General features: G+C 38.0%; 1 protein-coding gene; it reads left to right on the top strand.

Moving 5' to 3' along the window:
• The window catches only part of ERLIN1 (ER lipid raft associated 1), a 90428-nt gene that overhangs the window by 41482 nt on the left and 36297 nt on the right, over positions 1–12649 (top strand).

Genomic DNA, 12649 nt, shown 5'->3' with positions numbered 1-12649 from the left:
GTTTTTTCTGCATTTATTGTTATAATATTGTGATTTTTCTTTTTCTTGTTGATATGATGTTTCTTTCATTCAATGTTTTATTCTCTCTCTGCCTTTCAATTTTAGAGGTCTCCATTGATATCCCCTGGCTCAGAGATTCTTTCCTCATGTCCAGTAGCTAATGAGCCTATCAAAGGCATCGTTTATTTCTGTGACAGTGTTTTTGATCTCTAGGATTTTTTTTTACTTTCTTATAATTTTTCTCTCTCTACTTTCATTACCTGTTTTTTCTTCCATTTTGTCTACTTTTTTCCATTAGAGCCCTTAGAATAGTAATCATAGTTAATAATTCCATCAATCCTGCTATATCTGAATGTGTTTGTGATGCTTTATCTGTTCTTCAAACTATGTTTTTTAACCATTGGTGTGCCTTGTAATTTTTTAGAAGCCAGATATATTGGGTAAAAAGAAATCTGGTAAATAGGTATTAGTGGTATTGTAACAGGGGTTCACTTCATGCTTTGAATATAAACCTTGCTCTGCCACTGAAACTTATTTTATTTTTTGGTACCAGAGATTAAACCCAGGATCACTTAACCAGTGAGCCATATCCCAAGCCCTTTTGTTTTGTTTTGTTTTGTTTATTTAGAGACAGAGTCTCACTGAATTACTTAAGGCCTTGCTAAGTGACTGAGGCTGGCTTTGAACTTGCGATCCTCCTGTCTCAGCCTCCTAAGCTGCTGGGAATACGAGTGTGCCCCACTGTGCCCAGTGTTTTAAAACTGATGTCTTTTCCTTCCTCTTCTCCCTCTCCCTCTCCTTAACCACAGGGGAAGCAAAGTTAACCTTCCTCCACTTTAACCTTCCTCCAGGTTATCTGTCCTTTGACTCAGGGACCACAGGAGTAAAGGAATCCAGACTTCAAGCTGGCACTTGCAGTTCAGAGAAATGGCTCTCTCTCTCAAGGCCACAAATGAATTATAACTCCTGGCAGGGCACAGCTGGAAAGTAGCCTTTGTATTCCTTCTTTAAAAGCCCGCTGTTCCCCCTGAATCACAGCCTCTGAGACCGGAGTCCCCTGTGTTTTCCTTTGCTAGCAAAGCAATAATACTTCCTTTTTCCCTTTTCTCAAAATTAGGTGTGAGGATGGAGGTCAGGAAGTTTTCTGCAGTTCTGTGATTTTACTTGTCTTTTTAACAGTCTTTGTGTCCCTGGGCTGTGAATTTCATAAGTGTTTCTCACTCACCCCCCTATTTCCTCAGATAGGACAGACTGGGTGGGGGTGAAATTGGTTATTTCCCCTCCACTATTGGAAGCCTGCTGAAGTTGAATATTTCCCTTCCCCTTCTTGGTTAAGCTCTAATAAAACCCAGTAGATTAGACTCTGCTCAAGGGCAGACCTTGTAAAGAAGAACAGAATGCTTTTGGGTATGCAACCAGAAATACAAGTCCTCCCCTACCAGAAACTCAAGGGGATTTCTTTTCCTACAGTGAATACTGTAGGAACCCAGGAGAGCTCATGGTGGTAAAACTCACAAAATCATGCCCCTCTAAGACCAGGCCCCTCCTAGAATTTTCACTTTTGAACTTATCCACACTGAGCCGCTGGCAATTTTGTAATTATAATTTAGGTTTTCCTATCCTGCTGCTGGTTTCCCATAGAAGGTTTCTACTTTAGTTAGTTTTGTTGTTTGCAATACCAGAAAGTAAGTCCAGAGCCCTACACATATTAGGTAAGGGCTCTACCACTGAGCCACACCCAAGCCCTTTTTATTTTTTGAGACAGGATCTCCCTAAGTTGCTCAGGCTGGTCTTGGACTTAAGATGAGTAGCTGGGATTATAAGCATGGGCCATCACACATGGCTGATCTACTCCAGTTAGTTGTGATTTTCTGCATTTGCCTGTTTATATCTCTATTTTTCTTGGGAAGCAGCAATCTGCCTTGGGGCCTCACTTCTCTGAAAAATTTAAGAAAGTTGTTGTTTTTTCAGTGTTTGGGTTTTTTTTAAGCCTGTTAGTAGGACAGAGAGACAACTTCCAAGCTCTGCACATGTCAGACCAAAAATTAGAAGTCCAGATGTTTATATTTTAAATAGGATATCCAGGAAAAGGTTCACTAGAATGGTAATATTTGAGCAAAGACTTCAAGAAGATAACAGAGAAAGCCATAAAGTTAACCTGAGAAAAATTCATTCCATTCAGAGAAAGCAAGATCCAAAACTGTGACAGAAGGTACCTGGTATACTCAAGGAATAGCAAGGAGGTCAATGCAGGTAAACTAAGGGGAGAAAAGGGGCAGAAATAGGGCATAATGTTAAGTACAGAGAGAGGATCTGATTTCATAGTAGTTTGTGGGATCCTGTAAGAACTACAGTTTCTTCTCTGAGATAGGAAAGATCAATGGAGAGTTTTTAATTGGAGTGACATGATAATTTGTGTTTTAGCAACATGGCTCTGGAGAATTAGTTAAAGGTAGTGATACCGCCCATTACTGATGAGTTCTGCTCCCTCACGTGTTGAAGAATAACATTAGAGAAGCACACCAAGGCAAGCATATACAGCATAGTTTATTTAAAAAGGGCTTCCTTTGTTCTCCTGCTCTCTTCCCCTTATCTCTCTCCTTCCTGCAAACATGACTAGGCCCAGGAGATGCTCTGTGGGATGGCCAAAAGATGAGAAGCAGATGGGCTGGAGGGGCCAAGGTAGAGTGATTTGGGCAGGATCAACTGTAGGGAGGGATAATCCCTGGGACAGGTTAACTTAGCAACAGGTTGGAGCAGGGGCTGGTTATCTTGATATGGGTGGAGGAAGGGCTCTGAAGGAATAACATTTCAATCCCTCCATTCTCTGGATGGACCCTTGCCTATCTGCTTAATTCTGTCTTGGTAGCTAAGAAAGGTGCTCAGGGTTAGGGTTAGGGTACCATGCAAATGGCATTTCTCTGATTTACAAGATCTAGGGCCTTAGTAGACATTCATTTTTTTTTCCCTAGTGAACAGCTGCTGGTGATTCAAATGACTGAGGGTTAGACCCGTGTGGGTCTTACAAGTCTGGTTCCAGGTGGAGATGACCCAAAGGCAGAGCTCAACTGGGAGCATATACTGGAGCCATCTCTCTCTACAGGGATACTTCTGCCTGGCTTTCTCCAGAATTACAGGACTGGAGCTACAAGCCCTTATCACATGGGCAGACTTGGAATACAGAAGGGAGCCTCCAGGAAACATGGCAAGAATGAGGCAGAAACTGCAAAGCATTTTCAGACCAAACCTGAGAATGTGTAGCCATATTCTACTTATTGTCAGCAATTTTCAATAGATAACTTAAAAGGGATGCTTCCCCACTTAGTTATACTTTCCCTTTCAATGGGGAAGTGGTGGTCACACTGCAGAAGAGCAAGAGGATGGGACATATTATTGTCAGGTAGGGAAGGAGCCATCTGAGCTGTCTGGGAAAGAACAGCCAGATCAGCAGAAGATGAGGAGTCTCAGAAGCCAAGGAGCAAAAGTTCTATGAGGAGAGGTGTCAGCCAGGTCATGGATCATACTAAGGTAGATTGAAGCAAGCAGATGGTGTTGGAATCCTTAGCAAGAGCAGTTCCATGGAAGAAAAAATGGGGAAGCTAGACTGAAGAGGGACAAAGAATAAATGGGAGTAGGGGAATATAGCTCAGTGATAGGGTTCTTGTCTAGCATGTACAAGGTCCTAGATTCAGTCCCCAGCATCACAAAATAAATGGGGGGGGGGGCAAATAATAAATGGGACGACTTCTTTTCCTACACAAAATGAAGGGCTAAATGACCTTTTCATGAAAACTGATACTGTTTGCATAAAATATTCATATTGTCAGAAAACATTCAAATTTATGAATACTTTAGTATGAGGATTTAAAATTTTAGTTTGAAGAAGTAAAACACTGGAAGAACAATGCTTTACCACCCATACAAGAAAGAAATGGAAAAAAAAAACTAAAAGCCATTCAATGGTAAATTAACCCATAAAATAACAGTTTTCAGGGCAAGCATGTAACTTTGAATCTAGAGAAAGAGACAAGAGCCTACAGGGAAATAAAAGTTGGAATATTTGCTCTCCTAGGACAAATATCACTCTAGCACCTTTAAAATGGTTAAACTTTAAATAAAGACTTTAAATATGTAAAGATAAACTTTAGCTATACCACGGTGAATTCCACCTTTATGTATTTCTAAAAAGCACTAATTAAAAGTAAATGGGTGGAAGGAAGACCAGTAGAATAGAAGAAGGGGGATAGGAGGAAGGAAGAGGAAAGAGAAGGAGATGGAGATCTGGGACTGTAATGTTATAAATTAGACTCCATGAATGTGTGATTATGTAAAAAATGAACCCAACTCTTATGCATAACTGTAATGCACCAATAAAAGCAAAGGAATGGGAAGTGATTAGGTCAATACCCCAACTCAGAAATAGGAGGCAGAGAGAGCATTTGGAGCAGGTTTCTTGCAAGAGAAAGTGAAGCTATGCTCCTGGAGAGCAGAGCAGGCAAATTGGCTTAGGGACCTGCTGACCCAAAACAGTTGGGTTTTTGTTAGAACAAGGAGTTGGGAACTTGGGACTGGCAGGAACTGGAGCATCAGGTAGACACTACTTTTCAGGCTGGTAATGTGCAACTGCTGCCCTCATGTGGGAACACATCTGCCTGCATCATGAGAACTTAGGGCATGGACCTGCACAAGGGATTATTTTGCTTTTTCCAATCTAGAGCCTCCAACAGAAGGTTATTGTGAGGTAGTCAACAGAAGGTTATTGTGAGGTGGTCAACTGACCTTTGGTGTGGATCATGGGCTCATGCTCACCTGAAGAATGTGTGTTCCTGTTAATCTACAGAGGAGGGTGATGGTGTCTTTTATGTAATGTGGAGAAGGTGGGTCAGTTGCCTGTCCAGGGTCCTTTGATAGCTGCCCCCTGCCCTTGGTTCTCCTTTCTCCAATCACTACTCATTTCTTTCTGACCACCTACACTGACAGTGGGGCTTTTGGGAAGCATTCAGATCATGAAGCCTCTGACATCATCAGTGTGATCCATTGATGGATTCATAGATGATGACATTATTGGGAGGTGGGTGGTAGAAACTTTAACTAGTTGGAGGAAATAGAGAGTGTGCTCTGGAAGGTTCATTTATAGGATTTGGTGTTGGAATCACATTTGGGTCTGCCAATACCTGGCTGTATGACCTCAATTATTTTATTTTTGGTTTTGGGGGTTTTTGTTTTGTATCCATTTATTGACATTTACTAAACTTATAAATGAAAACTTATTAAATATGAGCTAGAGTTGGTGATTTTCTATACATTTTCTAAAGGACAATATGAATGTTTGTTAACTTGAAGATCAGATGGGCACACTTTACATTTTGATTTTAATCTTTTAAGATATTTAGTCATTCAGATATTAAGTACTTACTGTATGTCAAGAACTAATCTAGGTGATCAAACAAGTTATTTTATCTTGCAGACTTCGTCCAATTTCCCTACCTTGAAAATTGACCAAACTCCCCAATGGAGATTTTTAGCACGGATGTTTAAATTCAGAAATGAAAGTGTAGTAGCCAGATAATCTTAAACCTATTCTCAGAGCAGAGTGTAAGAAGTCACTGTTTACATTGCTTTAAAAAAATTCTATTTGTCATTCCTGCAAAACACAGGAGAGTGGATAACTGACAAAGAAGATGCTCCTACTAGAGTGAGGATTAAACATTTTCCTGCTATTGCTGCTTTCTAGAAATCATGAGATAAGCCATAATCCCTGCCACGTAATTCCTTTCTTCACCTGTACAGAGTGAAACTATTAAGACAGGAGACTAAGGACATACCTATTCCAACCTTTGTTTCCTTCAACAAAGTCTTTATTATTTCCAGCAAAATAGTGAGTAGAAATTCAAGCAGGATCAGAACAATGGGCTGCCCTTTGACCCTTGACCCTTTTCTAGGCCACTTTTGGTCACACCTTGAAAGCTTTTTTAGGGCATTTCAAGGTCTCTGAGGAATGCAACCTATTCATAGTTTGTCTTTGCAACCAAATTTCATGAAGAATTGATCACATGATTGAATGCAAAGCCCCAATATGAAGAACAAGATAAACCTGCCTATACAGAGGCTGTGTTGCACAAGATACAAAGATAATAACCCTCCTTCCTTCTGATCTGCCCCATGCTACTATCTGAGACACGAAATTCAGACCCTATATCATCCCCAAGGTGAGCTGTATTTGAGAAAGCTGCAAGGGATAGAAGGTTTTGTGGGGCCTGGGAGAGGCTTCTCAGTTCTGTTGCTGGAAGCGAGGCATGCTAGAGTCACGGAAAAAAACACAAGATAAAAGTGTGTCACCTCTGTTGCCTTCCTAAAATGGGGGAGGCTGACGTAGAGCTTCCAAGATCCTTTCCTACTCTCCTAGCAAAGGTATTAAATGAATAGTGATTTCCATTAATAAGAATCTCAAATATCTGATTTTTCATGACAGATTAATAAAACGGAAGAACTGGAAAAGTGACTGCAGTTCTAGGGTCATCACGCCACATTTCATTGCCTTTAATTCAAATTCTCTCCTCCTAGGACCCCACTTACTCAAGAAATTTGAAATATCACTACTCCTGACAAGTTAAAATTTGTAAAGCACTTAGCGTTGATCAAAGTGTTTACATACACACTAGGGATGTAGTCAGTCTTCTGTAGTGACTAAGGGTGTGGGCTTTATATTTAAACAGTTCTACAGCATAGAGGAGGAAGAAAAGCTACCAAACCTGACCCAAATACTGCAAAAACAGAGTCACCAATCTAAAAATATCAATGCAAAAGTCTATCAACACATAAGTGAAGCATAATATTAAAAATGCTACACCACTAACCTGAGAATAGAATCAGGAACATGACACTAGTCAACACCAGAAAATATACCTTGAGAAAATTCACTATTTAGATAGAATGGGGAGGGGGCATACATTATCATTTCATTTGTACAGAAAATGCTATCAGTAACATCCAACATTCAGTTTTGATTTTTTTAACCTTTAGTAAAATAGGAATAGATGAATACCTCCTTAGGCAGAAAAAAGATATTTCCCAAATCATGTTTATTGATGGAAGACTGCAAGAATTTCCATTAATATCAGAAATAAGATAAGCCTATCTTCCATTACTGGTGTTATTCAACTAGAATTAGAAAAAAAAAGTAGCAAGAGATAGAAAATTTTAAAGATAAAGGTAAAATTTGTACTTTGATACATGGGAAACACAAAAATTAACTTCAGTACTATTGCAAAATAGAAGATATATACACTAATTGGATATAATTTATATTTTTTTAAAAAACAATCACTATACTATATGAAATGAAAACTAGCTGTATGCAGTGGTGCATGTTTACAATCCCAGCTACTTGTTAGGCAGTCTCAACTACTTAACAAGACCCTGTCTCAAAAAATAAAAAGGACTAAAGATGTAACTCAGTGTAGCATGCCCCTGATTTCTATAGTACCCCCTCAAAAAAATTGTTGCAATGAATATTCTAATTTTAGGAAAAATATACATAAAGGATAAATTCCTAGTGGTGAAATGCTCTTTAAGTTGTGTGCCTTGAATTTTAATAGATATCGACACATTGATGTCTGAAGAGGTTATAACAATTGACACTATTGGCAAGAATACATATATAACATCTTAAGTCCTTTTTATTATAGATATAGGTATAGGTATAGATACATAGAAGCTAAGTTAATGAGGCTAGCCTTGAACTTTTGATCCTTCTGCCTCAATCTCCCAAGTCACTGGAGTTATAGGTATGTGCCAACACACCTGGCAATATTTTTATATTTGAAGACTAGAAAAATCTTCATTTAAAAAGATGTTCATTAAAAAAGACTATTTAAAAATTCTGATATTTCTGTAAAATGGAATACTAAGCAAGCTACAGAACACTGTAGAGTGTTCCCACTTGTGTGAAAACATTGGAGATTGTGTGTGACTTTTTCTTTTAATCCAGAAGATATATTCTTGAGGATATGTCATTGCTGATAGTAGTGATTATATCAAAAAGGAGACGAGGTAAGTCAGTATAGGAAAAAAAGATAAACTTATTTTAACTTTATACCCTTTTGTTCATTTTTTGTATTGTTTATCACATGTATGTATTACCAATTTCAGTAATTATACAGATAATGTTTAAGGAAATTTTTTTAAAAAAGTAAAAATGAGAAAGCAAGCTTTTGTGACCAAATGACCATTTAGAGTCTTTTCCAGTTAACCTTCTGCCTGATACTCTGATATCTTCATTGAAGTCATATCAGTAAACACACATCACATTAGTTTTTTAAACTCCAAAAAAACTACTTTTCTCCTGACTAGGATGATTGCACAGGAACAGACTATTTACAAATTAGGCAACACTGGTACACAGAATGGAGTCAGAGTTCATGCCATGCATGATTCCCATCGGCTAGAGGGCAATCAAAGTCAACATGTCACCTAACCAATGATTACCCTGTTGGAATGAGGGTTAGTAGGAGCATATGGAAGAGTCTAGGTTTCTGGAATTCCAAATAGCCACTTCCTGTCCAATTCTAAAATCATCAAAATGTAAATGCAGAGATAGCTATTGTTTGTTATTGCCTTTCAACATGAATATCTGTTATATGCTAAGTAGGAATATCAGGTATATGCCAGAGTAGGAACTGGAAATCCAGAAACAAATAAGATATCACTCTGTCCTTAAGGACCTTCATATTTTAATCATTGAAGAGAAACAACTAAGTTAACAATAATAGCATAAAGTGATGTTTGTGGAGAAGTATACAGAGTTTTATGGAAACCCAAGGAAGGATACTGAAATCAGACCAGGGCAAGTGACAGGAAAGTTTTATAAAAAAAATGATGCTTGGATTTATTTTTGAAACACAAGTAAGTCTCAGCCAACTGGAGATGGAGGAGAAGTTAAAAACTCAGGCTTTTTAAAGATTGCAAGATGTTGGGTAAGAAGAGGAGGAAGGAGGTATACTGGGGAGAAGGACGGGAGCCAACACTGGAAAGGCAGTAAACATCAGACTATGTAGGGCCTCTGCCAGGTAAAGAAGCATGGACTTACCTTGGAGAATAGAGAACTAATAAAGAATCTGAGTGAAGGAATCAAGGGCCAAGTAAGAGATGAAAGAAAGATCATGATGGTTGCTGTGGGATGTGTGGTGGAGGGAGTGAAATCTCAGGTAGGAAGATAATGGGAGGCTGTTCCATGATCTAGGCAAGAATGAATGAGAGGCATTGGTGAGGCTCTCAAAACCAAGAAGAGAGAGAGAGTGAGTAAATCTGGGAAGGATGTGAGAAGAATTTAGAATGACTCCCATGTTTTTGACTTGGACAACAGGTGGTGCCATTTCCTAGAGGAGCAGCTACAGGAAAAGAGATTCTGCATTTGGATTCAAACAAGTTGCATTTGAGGTCCTTAAAACAGCTTAAAAAGGGGGATAGAAATAATATTAGCATAGATAATAAGAAACTAAGAAATACAACTAAGAATAACATATGCATAGCACTGTATAGTTACTGCAAGGTGAAACATGACTGGAACAGACACTGTGGGGAATGAGAGTGGAGTGGGGAGGATTATCTCGAGAAAAGAAGAAAGCTATTTTAAAACGTATTGGAAAATCCAGCTGGGCAAGATGCAAAAAATGGAGGAAACCACAAAAGGATTTCTCAGGACTACATTTAGACAGGAAAAAATACTCAAGAATAGTCCAGAAATTTTGAGCTAAGATAGTTTCTAAAAAGGGGATGGCATTTTGAATTCACTTCCAATTCTTGGTGAAATAAAAGAGCAAAAGATTAAAAAGAAATTCCCACCTTCACTAAAACAAGAAAATGTTACCAAACAAAACTAATAAAGAATGCCAAATGAGGTGAATTTTAAAGTTTTAGCAGGACATGGGTTTTATGCATACATACACATACATGCATGGCTGGGATGAAAATACTCAACAAGAACAACTTAGAAGAGTAAAAATTTATCTTGCATTACAGTAGCAGAAGTTCAGCCCACGGTAGTCTGATTTCATTGCTCCAGACCCAAGATGAGGCAGAACATCATGGCACAAGGGCATGGTGGAGGAATACTGCTCTATTCATGGCAGCCAGGATTCAGAAAGAGGGAGAAGGGCCCTAAGGCAGATGCGTGTTTCTGGGGCATGCCTCCAGCCACACCCCACCTGCCTACAGTTACCACTCAAGTCAGTCCATTCCAACTACGATGGACTAATGAGGTTACAGCTCTCACAATCCAATAAATTCACCTCTGAGCATCTGTGCATTAATATAGGAGCTTCTGGGAGACTCTTCCTATCCAAACTATAATAAAATATAAAATATTAAATTGAAAAATAATAAGTGTATATATTTATGGATACAGTATGACATTTTGAGATATGTATACATTAAGTCAAAATAATATTCATCACCTCACCTACTCTCATTTTTTCATTAAAAACATTTAAAATCTACTCTTAGCAATTTTGACGCATACAATATGTTATTATTAATTATAGGTACCATGCTATGCAACAAATCATTAAAACTAATCCTTCTGTCCAGCTGAAACTTTGTGTCCTTTGATGTCAGTCTTTGTCCATCTGCCTCCTCAAATACTTGATTACCACTATTCGCTCTCCTCTTCTATGAGTTTGACTTAATTTTTAGGTTCCCCATGTGAGTGAGATCATGTGGTATTTGTCTGTGTTTGGCTTGTTTCACTAAACATAATGCCCTTCAGGTTCATCCACATTGTCACAGACATCAGGATTTTCTTCTTTTTAAAGGTTGTATAGTATTCCATCATGTATACATACCACATTTTCTTTATCTGTTTGTCCACTGATGGACATTTAGGTTGTTTACATATCTTCACTTTTGTAAACAATGCTGCAGTGAACATGCACATTTAACTATCTCTTCAGTATACTGTTTTGTTTTTGTTTTTGTTTTTTGTTTTTCTTAAGGACCACAAAAGTTCTCTGAAAACCAATACAACACAGAGAGATGCCAACAGACTTGATTTTTATGACATATGTGGCCAGTGGACACATATTTGAATTACATTCTTTGAGACTCTGTTTCTTCTCTACAAATTTCCTATTTAACATGTTCTGATGGAAATAACAAGTGATGATGGAAAACAACTATATTAGTTTCTCTTCTGAAAGAACACAGAGAGGAAAGGAAGGAAAGAAGGGAAGTCACTCTAAAAAATGATTATAAACCTTATATTATTTTAAAAGTAAAAGCTAAACAACTCTGAGAATCATGGAGAGAACTGAGTGTAAATGTTATAATACTCAAAATGTAAACATAATGTGAACTGGGCATGGTGACATATACCTATAATTCCAGCAACTCAGGAGGCTGAAGCAAGAGAATCACAAATTTGAGGCTAATTATTTAGCAAGACTCTGTCTCAAAATAAAATAATAAAAAGGGCTGGGAATGTAGCTCAGTGATAGAGTGCCCTTGGGTTCAGTCCCCAGTATTGCAAAATAATGATAATGGTGATGGTGATGATGATGATAATGATGATAATAATAATAATAATTAAAAGACTAACAAATCCAGAGTCATTAGATTGCAAAGGTTTTAATTTCATTCCATTTCTCTAACTCTTGGAATAAAATCTGAATTCCTTGCCAAGTGTACTCTCTACTCTCTTCTCACATGGCTTCCTTGGTCTCCAGATTCCTGCACTGGCCAGACTTCTAATCCCAAGGCAAATAAGTCATTCATTCAACCAATATTTATTGAGCACCTATGCATTGAAGGCAGAGCAGTAGAAAACAGGCAGTAATCCTTGCCTTCATGTCATTGACATTTTAGTAGGGGATATAGACACAAAATTAAAAATAAATACATAGTATACTTTCAGATAATAAGTATGATAAAGAAGAATCAAGTCAAGGGGTAGAGAATGATAAGGAGTAGCAGCTGGGGTCAAGTTTGATAAAGATATCAAGACTAGCCTTTATAAGGTGATGGTATTTGAATAGTGGGAAGGAAAAACTATGAAAAAAAATTTAGAAGAGCATTTCTAGCAGAGAGAATGGAAAATGTAAATGCACTGGAGTGGAAATAAGCTTAATATGTTCAAGGAATAGAAAGTTCATTGTGATTGTTTACTGGACCTTTATGGAGTCACTGAGTATTTTATGGGGGAATTTTTTATTTCTTTTTTAAAAAACACTCTGGATAGTATGTAGAGAATAAATCAAAATAGAAGCAGGGAGACTATGGTCACTATCTAAGCAAGAAACGTGGTGATCTGGCCTATGATGTCAGTGGTTGACCATCTAAAGGTGAGAGAAGTTGTCAGGTATGAATATATTTTCCTTTTTCTTTTTTTGGCCTTTTAAATTTTTATTTTAAGTCAGGCTTTCCCTAAGTTGCCAAAGCTTGCCTTGAATTTTTCGTCCTCTGACCTCAGCCTTCCAAGTCACTGGGATTACAAGTGCACCACTGCACCCCAGGCAGATCTGATGTATTTTCAAACACAGTTGAGTATAACTGGCTGGTATGGGGAGTGAGACAGCGGGGTTAAATTTTGACGTAAGCAAGTCAATACATTGTGGTAAATTTTATCAATCTTGGAAATTAGAGGAAAGGAAAATTT

This window comes from Spermophilus citellus (genome assembly GCF_964194105.1).
Source record: "Spermophilus citellus genome assembly, chromosome: 15".
In the NCBI taxonomy this organism is placed as follows: Eukaryota; Metazoa; Chordata; class Mammalia; order Rodentia; family Sciuridae; genus Spermophilus; species Spermophilus citellus.
The sequence above is the reverse complement of the archived record's forward strand: the minus strand, read 5'-3'. Positions and strand labels throughout refer to the sequence as shown.